At 38.6% G+C, this 17,224-nt stretch overlaps 1 protein-coding gene across 5 annotated transcripts in view; it reads left to right on the top strand.

Moving 5' to 3' along the window:
* ALPK1 (alpha kinase 1) overlaps positions 1-17,224 on the top strand; it is a 162,125-nt gene that overhangs the window by 66,802 nt on the left and 78,099 nt on the right. For 2 of the 5 annotated variants that reach the window (XM_032254727.1, XM_032254726.1), the window contains exon 3: positions 10,808-10,888. The exons of 2 other annotated variants lie outside the window; for them this stretch is intronic. The gene's annotated coding sequence lies outside the window, so the exon portion shown is untranslated. Of the gene's footprint in view, positions 1-1,006; positions 1,012-10,807; positions 10,889-17,224 lie in introns of all 5 variants that reach the window. One more of the 5 variants, XM_032254725.1, reaches the window with a different exon arrangement.

Here is a 17,224-nt window from a genome sequence, read left to right as displayed (position 1 = left end):
CTAGCTGCTTTAAAGATCGTCTATGTCTTTGGTGTTCCATGGCTTCATTATGGTATTTCTATATATGGATATTAATTTATTATTTATACTGCTTGGGGATCCTGAGTATTTTGTTTGCAGTTGGCCCTTAATAGATTACTTGCCTCACAGCTTGTAAGATTCTCTCCTTTGTCCTGGCTTTAGATAACCTGATGACTATGTGCCTAGGTGATAATCTTTTTGCAATAAATTTCCCAGGTGTCCCAGTTGTTCTTTGAGATTCTTGTATTTTAACGTCTAGATCTCTACCAAGGCCACGGAAGTCTTCCCTGATTATTCCCTGAAATATATTTTCCAAACTTTTAGATTTCTCTTCTTCCTTGGGAACACCAATTATTTGCAGGTTTAGTCCTTGAACATAATTCCAAACTTCTTGGAGGCTCTGTTCATTTTTTTAAAAATTCTTTTTTCTTTGTCTGTCAGATTGGTTTAATTTGAAAGCCTTGTCTTCAAGTTCTGAAGTTCTTTCTTCTACTTGTTTGATTCTGTCTTTGGTGTTCCATAGATTCATTATGGTATTTCTATATATGGATATTAATTTATTATTTATCCTGCTTGAGGATCCTGAGTATTTTGGTTACAGTTGGCCCTCCCTATTCTCAGTTTGCACATCAACAGACTCAGCCCACCATGGATTGAAAATAATTGAAAAAAGAGATAAGCAGAAAGTGGTGGATAGGAGGCAGGACTAACTTGCAGCTCCCACTCAGAAGGACAGAACAGCATGCAGAGATCTATACTGTGAAGTTTTATTCCAAGAACCACCATGGGAACACACCAGGAAAGCCGAGATAATCCACAGAGCCTTTGATGGAGGTGGATTGCCTCTGCAGGTTCTGTGGGACAGCTGAGGAACTGTGTGTCAGCTTGCTTTCTCAACTGGAAAGCTTGTTGTCCATGACAAGTTCTCAGCCCTGTTCACTGGCTGCCTGGAAGTAAGTCCGGTGCTGTTGGGGAAGGGGCACAGTGGGAGTGAGACTGGCCTTTAGGGCTGTAGGCTGCCTGGAAGTGGGGTGAGGCCTGTGGCTGCTGGATCTCCCCCCACTTCTCTAGCAACCTGTGTGTGTAATGCAGCAGAGGCAGACTTAATCCCCTGTGAGTATAACTCCACTGGCCTGGGAACGAGATCCCCATTCCCCACAGCAGCTGCAGCAAACCCTGGTCAAGGAGAGTCTGAGCCTAGACATGCCTAACCCTGCCCCCATCTAATGGTCTTCCACTAGCTGCCCTGGTAGGGATGACAAAGGACACACTCTCTTGGGAGATCTATGGCTCAACCCACTGACTGACCCTAGGGCAAGTTTGCATCCTCCCTATACATCCACAGCTGATGCACTCTTAAAAGTGCTATCTCCTGGCTGGAGGTCAATGAACACAAAACCAGTGCACTAAACAAAAACACAAGCAAGGGCCCTCACTGCACTGGAACAAGTGCTGGTATCCATGGCTGAGAGGCCTGAAGATGAATCACACCACAGGTCTCCTTGCAGACACTTCCCAGTAGCTCTGCTGGGTGACTAGATCAAGAAGAACAATAACAATCACTGCAGTCTGGTTCTCAGGAAGCCCCATTCCTAGGAGAAGGAGGAGAGCCTCACATCAAGGGAGCACCCAGGAGACAAAGGAATCTGAACAGCAGATCTGAGTCCCAGATCTTCCCTCTGACATACTCTAACCAAATGAGAAGGAACCATACAAACAATCTGGTAATATGACAAAACAAAGTTCTTTGTCACCCCCAAAAGATCACACTAGCTCACCAACAATGGATCCAAACCAAGACAAAATCTCTGAATTGCCAGAAAAATAATTCAGAAGATCAATTATTAAGCCAATCAAGGAGGCATCAGAGAAAGGTGAAGTCCAAATTAAAGAAATAAAAATAATAAAAGATGGTAATGGAAAAATCTCAAGTGAAATAGTATAGATAAAAAACAGTCACAACTTCTATAAATCAAGGACATGCTTAGAGAAATGTAAAATGCACTGGAAAGCCTCAGCAACAGAATTAAACAAGTAGAAGAACTTCAGAGCTAAAGACAAAGCTTTCAAATTAAACCAATCTAATAGACAAAGAAAAAAAAAAAAAACTCAAGGAAATAAGAGAGGACACAAACAGATGGAGAAACATTCCATGTTAAGGGTTAGGAAGAATCAATATCATTAAAATGGCCATACTACCCAAAGTAATTTATAGATTCAATGCTATCACCATCAAGCTACCAATGACCTTCTTCACAAAACTGGAAAAAACCACCTTAAACTTCATATGGAACCAAAAGAGAGCCCGCATAGCCAAGACAATCCTAAGCAAAAAGAACAAAGCTGGAGGCATACGCTACCTGACTTCAAACTATACTACAAGGCTACAGTAATCAAAACAGCATGGTACTGGTACCAAAACAGAGATATAGACCAATGGAACAGAACAGAGGCCTCAGAAGCAACACCACACATCTACAAACATCTGATCTTTGACAAACCTCACAAAAACAAGCAATGGGGAAAGGATTCCCTGTTTAATAAATGGTGTTGGGAAAACTGGCTAGCCATGTGCAGAAAGCAGAAACTGGACCCCTTCCTGACACCTTACACTAAAATTAACTCCAGATGGATTAAAGACTTAAACATAAGACCTAACACCATAAAAACCCTAGAAGAAAACCTAGGCAAAACAATTCAGGACGTAGGCGTAGGCAAGGACTTCATGACTAAAACACCAAAAGCATTGGCAACAAAAGCCAAAATAGACAAATTGGATCTAATTAAACTCCAGAGCTTCTGCACAGCAAAAGAAACAATCAGTAGAGTGAACCGTCAGCCAACAGAATGGGAAAAAAATTCTTGTAATCTACCCATCTGACAAAGGGCTGATATCCAGAATTGACAAAGGGCTGATATCCAGAATCTACAAAGAACTAAAACAGATTTACAAGAAAAAACAAACAAACAAACCCATTCAAAAGTGGGAGAAGGATATGAACAGACACTTTTCAAAAGAAGACGTATACATGAGGCCAACAAACATATGAAAAAATGTTCATCATCACTGGTCATTAGAGAAATGCAAATCAAAACCACATTCACATACCATCTCATGCCAGTTAGAATGATGATCATTAAAAAAATCTGGAGACAACAGATGCTGGAGGGGATGTGGAGAAATAGAAACACTTTTACACTGTTGGTGGGAGTATAAATTAGTTCAATCATTGCGGCAGACAGTGTGGTGATTCCTTAAAGACCTAGAAATAGAAATTCCATTTGACCCAGCAATCCCACTACCAGATATATACCCAAAGGATTATAAATCATTCTATTATAAAGACACATGCACACGTATGTTCGTTGCTGCACTGTTTACAATAGCAAAGACCTGGAACCAACCCAAATACCCATCAATGATAGACTGGACAAGAAAAATGTGGGACATATACACCATGGAATACTATGTAGCCATAAAAAATGATGAGTTTGTGCCCTTTGTTGGGACATGGATGAATCTAGAAACCATTATTCTCGGCAAACTGACACAAGAACAGAAAATCAAAGACCCATGTTCTCACTCATAGGTGGATGTTGAACAATGAGAACACATGGATGCAGGGAGGGGAGCATCACACACTGGGGTCTGTTGGGGGTGCTAGAGAAGGGACAGGAGAGAATGGGGAGGATGGGGAGGGATAACATGGGGAAAAACGCCAGATTTTGATTTTGAAAATGCTGTGGATTCAATATATGCAAGTCTCTTACTTTGAAAAAAAATGCAAACATATTTAATAAAACTCACCTTGATCAATTTGCTCAAAAAAAGGAGTTATCAGCATATATATTATTCAATTTAAATTCTCTTTGATTATGTGTGCATGAATATTTTATTACAAAATGTAAAGTACCCCATATAGTTTGAAACATTTATTGTTAAAGGAATAAAAAGCTACTTTTTCGCTCAAATAACAAAGACATAGAATGGCAGAATGGATAATAACTCACCAACCACATAAGGACTCATATGAACTTAAGGTAAAGGGGTAGAAAAAGATATTTCATGCAAATGAATATCAAAAATGAGTAAGAATAGCTATTCTTACATTAGACAAAACAAACTTTAAAGTAACAGTAGTTAAAAAAGAAAAAGAGGAATATTATATAAAGATAAAAGGACTAGTACAACAGGAAAATATCGCAATCCTAAATATATGTGCACCTAACACTGGAGCTCCCAAATTTATAAAAGAATTACTAACAGGCCTAAGAAATGAGATAGACAGCACCACAATAATAGTGGAGGACTTCAATACTCCACCAACAATAGTAGGCAGGTCATCAAGACAGAAAGTCAACAAGGCAACAATGGATTTAAACTATACCCTACAACAAATGGACTTCACAGATATTCATAGAACATTCTACCCAATAACCACAGAATATACATTCTATTCATCAGTGCATGGAACTTTCTCCAAGACAGGCCATATGATAGGCCACAAAACAAGTGTCAACAAATTTTTAAAAATCAAAATTATATCAAATACTCTTTCAGGTAGCAGTGGAATAAAATTGTATATCAACTCCAAAAGGAACCATCAAAACCATGCAAATACATGAAAATGAAATAATCTGATACTAAATGATTATTAGGTCAAGAATAATATCAAGATTGAAATTTAAAAATTCTTTGAACTGAATGATAATAGTGACACAACCTATCAAAACCTCTGGGATACAGAAAACGCAGTGCTAAGAGGAATGTTCATAGCATTAAATGCCTACATCAAAAAGCCTGAAAGAGCATAAATAGGTAATCTAAGGTCACACCTCAAGAAACTAGAAAAACAAGAAAAAAGCAAATACAAATCCAGTATTAGAAAAGAAATAACCAAGATCAGAGCAGAACTAAATTAAATTTTTTTTAATAATACAAAAAATAAATGAAACAGCTGGTTCTTTGAAAAGGTAGATAAAACTGGTAGACCAGTAGTGAGATTAACCAAGAAAAGAAGAGAGAAGATCCAAATAAGTTCAATTAGAAAAGAAATGGGTGATATTACAACTGATACCACAGAAATACAAAAGATCATTCAAGGCTGCTATGCACACCTTTACGTGCATAAACTAAAAAACCTAGAGGAGGTGGATAATTTCGTGGAAATACGCAACTCTCCTAGATTAAAACAGGAAGAAATAGAAAGTCGGAACAGACCAATAACAAGTAGTGATATTGAAATGATAATTCAAAAGGAACTAAAAAATGGAAGTCCAGGACCAGATGGATTCACAGTTGAATTCTATCAGACATGCAAAGAAGAATTGGCACCAATCCTATTAACACTATTCCAAAAGACAGAGAAAGAGGGCATCTTCCCTAAATCATATTATGAAGCCAGTATTGCCCTAATACCAAAACCAGGAAAAGACATTACAAAAAAAGAAATCTACAGACCTATTTCCCCAATGAACATACATGCAAAAATCCTCAACAAAATACTAGCTAACAGAATCCAACAGCATTTCAAAAAGATAATGCACCATGATCAAGTGGGTTTATATCAGGGATGCAGGGATGGTTTAACATCCACAAGTCAATAAATGTGATACACCACATAAACAGAACTAAAAACAAAAATCACATGATCATCTCAATAGATGCAGAAAAAGCATTTGACAAAATCCAATATCACTTTATAATTAAAACCCTCAGCAAAATCATCATAGAAAGGCCATTCCTTAAGGTAATAAAAGCCATCTTTGATAAACTGACAGCCAACATTATACTGAACATGGAAAAGTTGAGAGCATTACCCCTGAGAGCTGGAAGAAGACAAAGATGTTCACTATCACCACTTCTATTCAACATCGTACTGAAAGTCCTAGCCAGAGCAATCAGGCAAGAGAACGAAATAAAGGGCATCCAAGTTGGTAATGGGGAAATCAAATTGTCACCATTTGCTGATGACATGATCGTATACCCATTATAGAAAAGCCTAATGACTCATCTAAAAAGCTCCGAGAACTGGTAAATAAATTCAACAAAGTTTCAGGGTACAAAATTAATGTACACAAATCAGTAGACCTGCTATACACCAATAGTGACCAAGCTGACATTCAAATTGAGAACTCAACCCCTTTTACAATAGATGCAAAAAATATATATAGAGAGAGAGTACTAAGGGATATACTTAACCAAGGAGGTGAAAGACATCTACAAGGAAAACTACAAAACACTGCTGAAAGAAATCACAGACAACACAAACAAATGGAAACATATCCCAACGCTCATGGACTGATAGAAAATGAGCATAATACCAAAAGGATTCTACAAATGCAGTGCAATTCCTGTCAAAATACTACCATAATTCTTCACTGAATTAGAAAAAAAAAATCCTAAAATTTATATGAAACCAAAAAAGAGCCCACATAATCAAAGCAAGACTAAGCAAAAAGAACAAATCTGGAGGCATCACATTACCTGATTTCAAACTATACTATAAGGCTATAGTTACCAAAACAGGATGGTACTGGTATAAAAATAGGCACATAGACCAATGGAACAGAATACAGAACCCAGAAATAAAACCAAATACTTACAATCAACTTATATTCAACAAAGCAAACAAAAATCTATCGTGGGGAAAGGACACCGTATTCAACAAACGATGCTGGGATGATTGGCAAGCCACATGTAGAAGAATAAAACTGGATCCTCATCTCTCTATATAAATCAACTTAAGATAGATTAAAGACTTAAATCTAAGATGTGAAACCATAAACATTCTAGAACATAACATTGGAAAAATTTTTCTAGACATTGGCTTGGGCAAAAACTTCTTGACCAAGAACCCAAGAAAATCAAATACAACAAAACAAAGGTAAATAAATGAGATTAATTAAACTAAAAACTTCTGCACAGCAAAAGTAACAATCATCAGAGTAAACAGACAAACTTGAAAATCTTCTCCATATATACATCCAGCAAAGGACTAATTTCTAGAATCTACAAATAACTCAAATAAATCAGCAAGAAAAAAACAAACAATTCCATCAAAAAGTGGGCTAAGGTTATGAATAGTTTTCAAAAGAAGATATACAAATGGCCAACAAACATATTTAAAAAATGCTTAACATCACTAATGATCAGAAAATATAAATCTTAGCCACTATGCAATACCACCTTACTCTTGGAAGAATGGCCACAATAAAAAAAAAAAAAATAGATGTTGATGTGGATGTTGTGAAAAGGGAACACTTTTTACACTGATGGTGGGAAAGTAAACTATCCCAACTACTATGAAAAATTGTGTATAGATCCCTTAAAGAACTAAAAGTAGAACTACCATTTGATCCAGCAGTCCCATTCCTGGGTATCATTAAATGAAGAAGGTACTTGCATATGCATGTTTATAACAGCACAATTCACGAATGCAAAAATATGGAACCAGTCCAAATGCTCCCCAATCAATGAGTGGATCAAGAAATTGTAGTATATATATATACCATGGAATACTATTCAGCCATAAAAAGAAATTAAATAATTGCATTTGCAGCAACCTGGATGGAATTGAAGACCATTATTCTAAATGAAGTAAAGGAATAGAAAACCAAACATTGTATGTTCTCACTCATAAGTGGAAGCTAAGCTATGAAGACACAAAGGCATAAGAATGACACAATGGACTTTGATGACTCAGGGAAAACAGTTCGAGGGGGTGAGGGATGAAAGACTACACATTGGGTACAGTGTACTGCTCAGGTGGTGGGTGCACTTAAATCTCAGCAATCAGCAGTAAAGAACTTGTAACCAAACACCACTTGTTCCCCAAAACTTGTAACAAGTAACCAAACACCACTTGTTCCCCTAAAACCTATTAAAAGAAAATAAATAAATACATAAATTAAAAGTAAGTTATGAAACAGTATAAACACTTTTGATCCCAACTATAATTTTAAAAACATGTATATGCATATAAAACAGAAGACTGTACATCAAAATATTAACTGGTTATTTCTAATGTTAAGATCAAGGAGAATTTCAGTTTTCCTTTTTATCTGTATTTTTTACTAGTTTCTGTCTTACAAATAATTATAATAAAAGTTGTTTTTTTAATGGTAAAAAAGTTAAAAAATTAAAAATAAAAAATACAGCATAACAACTATTTACATTATATTAGGTATTATAAGTAATCTAGAGATGATTTAAAATAAGGGGAGAATGTGTAAATACTGCACCATTTTATACAAGAGACTTGAACATCCTTTGAAAGTGGTATCGGAAGAGGGTCCCAGAACCATTCTCCCATGGATACAAAAAGATACTATATTTCTGTCTCCTGTTTGAAAAATTTGCAATCATAATTATCTCTTCAAATGATTCTACTGCTGCTCCCTCTTCTTTTCGTCTAAGACTCTGATTAGAAATGTTAGACTTTTTCTACCTGTTTTTTAGCCTCTATTCATATATTCTATTTCTTTGACTTTTTTCATTTGAATCCTAAGTGATATGTTCTGATTTATTATTCAGTTCAAAAATTCTATCTTTAGCTAGAGCTCTCTCTCTCTCTCTCTCTCTTTTTTTTTTTTTTTTTTTTGAGACAGAGTCTTGCTCTGTTGCCCAAGCTGGCATGCAGTGGCATGATCCTGGCGCACCCCAACCTCCACCTCCCAGGTTCAAGAGTTTCTCCTGCCTCAGCCTCCCAAGCAGCTGGCCACCTATAATTTATTGCACCACCATATACACCACCACACCTGGCTAATTTTTGTATTTTTAGTAGAGACAGGGTTTCACCATGTTGGCCAGGCTGGTCTCGAACTCCTGACCTCAAGTGCTTCACCCACTTCGGCCTCCCAAATTACTGGGATTACAGGTGTGAGCCACTGAGCCTGGCCTACAATGAATATTTTTTATCAAATCTATGCATTCATTTAATTTGAAAATTTTAGTTATTATAGTTGTATTTCTAGAAATTCTGTCTGATTCTTAATCTGCTTATGCTGGATTGTCATTGCTGGTGCCTGATAGAGAAATGTATTCTTATTGTACATCGGAGACCAGAATACATTTTCTCATAGAAACAATGTGAGAAATGAGTGTAGATTAAAAAGTCACTTTAGATTATCTGGGTGTGGCGGCGCATGCCTATAATCCCAGCTACTTGGAGGCTGAAGCACAAGAATCATTTGAACGTGGAAGGCAGAGTTTGCAGTGAGCCGAGTTCGCGCCACTCAACTCCAGCCTAGGTGACAGAGTGAGAGTCAATTTCAAAAAGAAAAAAAGAGAAAAAGAAGAGAAGAGTTGTTTTAGAATAATATATATGAATTAAATCGGCTCTGTGGGCTTATGAATCTAACCAAGGATTAACTGAACTCCAACATAGATAATTTAAATTGAGCATTCAGAGTACAATTGTGTATTATTGCCCTGCATAATTATCTAGTTTACTTTTTAATATATTTGCATCTTATCCTTCTAATTATTTGATAAATTCCTTGACAGTAAAGATCATCACTCATACTTCTTTACTCTTCTCCACATATTCTAGCTTGGAGATTCTGACTAGTTGGCTAGTGGGTTATAGTAGCAGTGGCGATCAGTAGACGATGGCATATATTTGGAGTCATTTTATTTTTTCTGACCTATTCCCTAATAGGGGTACTAACTGTCCAGTGAAAAAGACTCAAACACAGATTCTAAAAGAAATAAGGCTTCGAATAATCCACTTGTTTGCTTACTTTTTACGATGGCTGATAAGTCATTTATCCCATAACTCAGCCACTCAGCTAAATTCTAAGTTACCAATAGAACTGAAGAATTTATATGTCAAAATCACACGCAGAATATATAAACACATGACTAGTTAGCTGTGAGTGTGCACTTGTGCCTTAAAGTGTATCATTCTAACTTTGTTTTGTATTTATTCTAGAATTATCTGTTTGTATATCTGATTGCTTTTCCTGGACCCTTTCTATTTGATTTTTAAGAAAAAAGATACAGGGGAGGGATGTTAAAAGAGAAAAAGTAATTTGTTGGTTACCAAACATATTGGGGAGCTCCCATTATTTAAATGTAAAAACAATATACAGCTCACAGAATGCCACAGTTCTGGGGAGCAAAAACTGATATGTGTCAAGATTGAAAATGATTCTTTCATAAATGAAGTTGACCAAAATTTTCAGCAGGACTGTTGCCTGAAGGAAATTTCCTGTGCTCCAGCCTCTGTTATGCCTAACAATGAACCATACAAGTCTGGGCAGATGGTTGGATTCCAAAGTGTTTCTCATGTTACAGTATTTTCTTCCTATTGTCTCCTCTGAATTCTACAGAGAAAAGGAAAAATGTTATGACTTTCAGAAAGTATAAATGTTTTCAGCACATTTCTGGAGAGTTCCAAGTACTAAATATGAATTACTTTGGAAATCTCTTCTTCCTTTTCAGAAATGTCATCTTGGCTAAAATATGATTTCTTATTGTGGATAATGTGATTTATCTTCCTTACTTTTATAGGTAGAAATACAGAATAGAAGATGTAGTTATGTCTTTTCCTAGGCCATCTCTTCTACACTCCTTGTCTCAAAACATGGTAACATCGTCCATTAAGTTTTGAGCTATGGTGAAGCAGAAACTGGTACTTTTTCTTAATAACATTCATATCCATCCAATGCCAATGTTGCATTTATTCCCCAAACAGCTCTCAATTCTGTTCAGTTTTCTACATCTCTAATACCATCGCTCTGGTTGAAAGTCCTGATATTTTTCTTCTCCCTTTTAATGCAGCTTAAAAATGCTAACAGACACCGTAGAAGATGGCCAGTTAGGAGCAGCTCAGGATTGCAGCTCCCAGCAAAAGTGCGGAGGGTGAGTGGATGCCGCATTTCCAGACGGATTTTTGTTGCCCACAGATCAGGAGATTCCCAGGCGGAGGAGCCCCACGGGTCACCAGCACAGCTGGTTTGGCCCCCACAGTTGTTTTGGCTGGTGTGGCTGTTTTCGCCAGCGGGGCTGCTTGGGCCGGCACCCTGGCGCAACAGCTCTCTGTACAAAATACACGGGTCCAGGCACCATTTTAGCTGGCGATTGGAGCTCCTGGGAGACAGAGTCACCCATTCATCTGATTAAAAAGGGGACTGAAACAGGGAGCCAGACCAGGAGATTCCTGGGCAAAAAAGTGCCACAAATCTCAGCGTGATTGTTTCAGCCGGCACAGTGGGGCACCGCATGGGACATCACACAGATCCCAGCGCCTTTTCAACAGGAGACTGGAACACCTGGGAGACAGAATCGACCGTTCAACTAAAAAAAAAAAAAATGAGGCTCTGAGGCAGGGAGCCAGGTGATCAGGCTCAGCTGGTCGCATCCCCACAAAAAAACAGCAATTGGAAACACTCTGGATTGAGAGTTTCACAGCAAGCACAGCTGAACTCGGGATGGTCCAGCTCTGTGGGGGAGGGGCGTCCACCATTACCAAGGCAGTCCACCACTATGGAGGTAGCTGCCATTGCTGAAGCAGTCCACCTTTGCTGAGGCAGTCCGCCATTACAGAGAGAGTCTGCCATTATAAAAGTGGGCTGCCATTGCCGAGGCAGTTCTAACTACACTCATATAAACAGGACTGCAGGGAACTTCACACGGCAGCTGGGCAGAGCCCACAGCAGCTCAGCAAAGCCTCTGCAGGCAGTGACTAGGCTGCCTCCTCTCCGGGCAGGGCAGCCTGAAAAAAGGCAGCAGCACAACAGAAACTCATAAATAAAGCCCTAACTCCCCAGGACACAGTACCTGGGGAAAAAAAGGGGGGGTTTATGAATTCTGCTGCAGTGTTAAGTCGACTTAAACATACCTGCCCAGCAGCTCTAAATGAACAACAGAGCTCACAGCTCAGCACTTGAGCTCCTATACAGGACAGACTGTCTCCTCAAGCAGCTCCCTGACTTCCATATATCATAAGGAAGAGCTCAGACTGATATCTGGCACGTATCCTTCTGGGACAAAGATAGCAGAAGAAGAAACTGGCAGCAACCCTTACGGTTCTGCAGCCACTGCAGGTGATCCCCAGGCAAGCAGGGCCTGGAGTGGACCACAGCAATCCTACAGCAGAGGGGCCAGACTGTTAGAAGGAAAACTAAGAAACAGAAAGAAATAACTTCATCAACAACAAACAGGACATCCACTCAGAGACCCAATCTGAAAGTCAACAACTACAAAGACGACAGGTGGATGGATCCATAAAGATGGGAAGAAACCAGCCCAAAAAGGATGAAAACACCCAAAACCAGAACGACTCTAATCCTACAAGGGATCACAACTCCTCACCAGCAAGGGAACAAGGCTTGATGGAGAATGAGTGTGATGAATTGACAGAATCAGGCTTCAGAAGGTGGCTAATAAGAAATTTCTGTGAGCTAAAAGAACATGTTCTAACCCAACTCAAAGAAACTAAGAACCTTGAAAAAAGATTTGACGAAATGCTAAAGAGAATAAACAACTTAGAGAGGAATACAAGTGAATTGATGGAGCTGAAAAACACAACACGAGAACATAGCGAAGCACACACAACTTTCAATAGCCGAATTGACCAAGCAGAAGAAAAGATACCAGAGGTCGAAGATCAACTCAATGAAATAAAACAAGAAGGCAAGACTAGAGAAAAAAGGGTAACAAGGAATGAACAAAGTCTCCAAGAAATATGGGACTATGTGAAAAGACCTAATCTATGTTTGATAGGTGTACCTGAATGTGACGGAGAGAATGAATCCAAGCTGGAAAATACTCTTCAGGATATTATCCAGGAAAACTTCCCCAACATAGCAAGGCAGGCCAATATTCAAGTCCAGGAAATACAGAGAACACCATGAAGATATTCCTCAAGAAGAGCAACCCCAAAGCATATAATCGTCAGATTCACCAGGGTTGAAATGAAGGAGAAAATGCTAAGGGCAGCCAGAGAGAAAGGTTGGGTTACCCACAAAGGGAAGCCCATCAGACTCACAGCAGATCTCTCAGCAGAAACCCTGCAAGCCAGAGGAGAGTGGGGGCCAATATTCAACATCCTTAAAGAAAAGAATTTTCAACTCAGAATTTCATATCCAGTCAAACTAAGCTTCATAAGTGAAGGAAAAATAAAATCCTTTGTGAACAAGAGCAAGCACTCAGAGATTTCATCACCACCAGGCCTGCTTTACAAGAGCTCCTAGAAAGGAACAACCAGTACCAGCCACTCCGAAAACATACCAAATGGTAAAGAGCATCAACACAATGAAGAAACTGCATCAAAAACAGCCAGCTAGCATCAAAATGGCAGGATCAAATTCACACATAACAATATTAACCCGAAATGTAAATGGGCTAAATACCCCAATCAAAATATACAGACTGGCAAATTGGATAAAAAGCCAAAACCCATCGGTATGCTGTATCCAGGAAACCCATCTCACATGCAAGGATACACAAAGGCTCAAAATAAAGGGATGGAGGAAGATTTACCAAGCAAATGGAGAGAAAAAAAAATCAGGAGTTGCAATTCTCATCTCTGATAAAATAGACTTTAAACCAACAAAGATCAAAAGAGACAAAGAAGGACATTACATAATGGTAAAAGGATCAATTCAACAAGAAGAGCTAACAATCGTAAACATATATGCATCCGCTACAGGAGCACCCAGATACATAAGGCAAGTTCTTAATGAATTACAAAGAGACTTAGACTCCCACACAATTATAGTGGGAGACTTTAACACCCCATTGTCAATATTAGACAGATCAACCAGACAGAAAATTAACAAGGATATCCAGGACTTGAACTCAGACCTGGACCAAGCAAACCTAATAGACATTTACAGAACTCTCCACCCCAAATCCACAGAGTATACATTCTTCTCAGCACCACATCGCACCTACTCTAAAATTGACCACATAATTGAAAGTAAATCATTCCTCAGCAAATGCAAAAGAATGGAAATCATAACAAACAGTCTCTCAGATGACAGTGCAATCAAGTTAGAACTCAGAATTCAGAAACTAACTCAGAACTGCACAGCTTCATGAAAACTGAACAACTGGCTCTTGAATGTTGACTGGATAAATAATGAAATGAGGACAGAAATAAAGATGTTCTTCGAAACCAATGAGAACGAAGACACAACATAGCAGAATCTCTGGGACGCATTTAAAGCAGTCTCTAGAGGAAAATATATAGCAATAAAGGCCCACATGAGAAGCAAGGAGAGATCTAAATTTGACACCCTATCGTCAAAATTGAAAGAGCTAGAGGAGCAAGATTAAAAAAAAAAACTCAAAACCTACCAGAACAAGAAATAACTAAGATCAGAGCAGAACTGAAGGAGATACAGACACACAAAAAAAACCTTCAAAAAATCTATAAATCCAGGAGCTTGTTTTTCGAGAAGATTGACAAAATAGGCAGACTGCTAGCCAGATTAATAAAAAAGAAAAGAGAGGATAATCAAATAGATGCAATAAAACATGATAAAGGGGATATCACCACAGAATCCACAGATATACAAACCATCATCAGAGATTATTACAAACAACTCTATGCACATCAACTAGTAAACCTGGAAGAAATGGATGAATTCCTGGACACTTGCATCCTCCCAAGCCTAAACCAGGAACAAGTTGAAACCCTGAATAGACCAATAACAAGGTCTGAAGTTGAGGCAGCAATTAAGAGCCTACCATCCAAAAAAAGCCCAGGTCCAGATGGGTTCACAGCCGAATTCTACCAGACATACAAAGAGGAGCTGGTACCATTCCTTCTGAAACTATTCCAAATAATCCAAAAAAAGGGAATCCTTCCTAAATCATTTTATGAGACCAACATCATCCTGATACCAAAACCTGGCAGATAATCATCAAGAAAAGAAAACTTCAGACCAATATCCATGTTGAACACAGATGCAAAAATCTTCAATGAAATACTGGTAAACCGATTGCAACAGTACATCAAAAAGCTTATCCACCATCATCAAGTAGGATTCATCCCGGGGATGCAAGGCTGGTTCAACATACGCAAGTCTATAAACATAATTCACCACATAAACAGAACCAAAGACAAAAACCACAAGATTATCTCAATTGATGCAGAGAAGGCCTTGACAAAATTCAAGAGCCCTTTATGCTAAAAACCCTCAATAAACTAGGTATTGATGGAACATAACTCAAAATGATAAAAGCTATTTATGACAAACCAACAGTCAATATCATACTGAATGGGCAAAAACTGGAAGCATTCCCTTTGGAATCTGGCACTAGACAAGGATGCCCTCTCTCACCACTCCTCTTAAATATAGTATTGAAAGTTCTAGCCAGAGCAATCAGGCAAGAAAAAGAAATAAAGGGTATTCCAATAGAAAAGGAGGAAGTCAAATTGTCTCTATTTGCAGATGACATGATTTATATCTAGCAGACCCCATCATCGCAGCCCAAAATCTCCTGAAGCTGATAAGCAACTTCAGCAAAGTCTCAGCAAACAAAATCAGGGTGCAAAAATCACAAGCATTCCTATACACCAAAAGCAGACTTAAAGAGAGCCAAATCAAGAACGAACTGCCATTCACAATTGCTACAAAGAGAATAAAATACCTAGGAATACAGCTAACAAGGAACGTAAAGGACCTCTTCAAGGAGAACTACAAACCACTGCTCAACGAAATAAGAGAGGACACAAGCAGATGGAGAAACATTCCATGTTCATGATTAGGAAGAATCAATATCGTGAAAATGGCCATACTGCCCAAAGTAATTTACAGATTCAATGCTATCCCCATCAAGCTACCAATGACCTTCTTCACAGAACTGGAAAAAACCACCTTAAACTTCATATGAAACCAAAAGAGAGCCCGCATAGCCAAGTCAATTCTAAGCAAAAAGAACAAAGTGGGAGGCATCACACTACCGGACTTCAAACTATACTACAAGGCCACAGTAGTCAAAACAGCATGGTACTGGTTCCAAAACAGAGATATAGACCAATGGAGCAGAACAGAGGCCTCAGAGGCAACACAACACATCTAGAACCATCTGATCTTTGACAAACCTCACAAAAACAAGCAATGGGGAAAGGACTCCCTGTTTAATGAATGGTGTTGGGAAAACTGGCTAGCAATGTGCAGAAAGCAGAAACTGGACCCTTTCCTGACACCTTACACGAAAATTAACTTCAAATGGATTAAAGACTTAAACATAAGACCTAATACCATAAAATCCCTAGAAGAAAATCTAGGCAAAACCATTCAGGACATAGGCATAGGCAAGGACTTCATGACCAAAACACCAAAAGCATTGGCAACAAAAGCCAAAATAGACAAATGGGACCTAATCGAACTCCACAGCTTCTGCACAGCAAAAGAAACAGTCATTAGAGTGAATTGGCAACCAACAGAATGGGAAAAAAATTTTGCAGTCTACCAATCTGACAAAGGGCTGATATCTAGAATCTACAAAGAACTAAAACAGATTTACAAGAGAAAAGCAAACAAGCCCATTCAAAAGTGGGCGAAGGATATGAACAGACACTCTACAAACGAAGACATACATGAGACCAACAAACATATGAAAAAATGCTCATCATCACTGGTCATCAAAGAAATGCAAATCAAAACTACATTGAGATACCATCTCACGCCAGTTAGAATGGCGATCATTAAAAAATCTGGAGACAACAGATTCTGGAGAGGATGTGGAGAAATAGGAACACTTTTACACTGTTGGTGGGAGTGTAAATTAGTTCAACCATTGTGGAAGACAGTGTGGCAATTCCTCAAGGACCTAGAAATAGAAATTCCATTTGACCCAGCAATCCCATTGCTGGATATATATCCAAAGGATTATAAATCGTTCTACTATAAGGACACATGCACACGAATGTTCACTGCAGCACGGTTTACAATAGCAAAGACCTGGAACCAACCCAAATGCCCATCGATGATAGACTGGACAGGGAAAATGTGGCACATATACATCATGGAATATTATGCAGCCATCAAAAACGATGAGTTTGTGTCCTTTGTAGGAACATGGATGAACCTGGAAACCATCATTCTCAGCAAACTGACACAAGAAAAGAAAATCATACACCACATGTTCTCACTCATAGGTGGGTGTTGAACAATGAGGACACAAGGACACAGGGAGGGGAGCATCCCACACTGGGGTCTGTTGGGGGGAAATAGGGGAGGG

The sequence above is a fragment of the Sapajus apella genome, unplaced genomic scaffold, assembly GCF_009761245.1.
Source record: "Sapajus apella isolate SASKATOON/1434 unplaced genomic scaffold, GSC_monkey_1.0 scaffold87, whole genome shotgun sequence".
NCBI lineage: Eukaryota > Metazoa > Chordata > Mammalia > Primates > Cebidae > Sapajus > Sapajus apella.
This window is presented reverse-complemented; position numbering and strand designations above follow the sequence as displayed.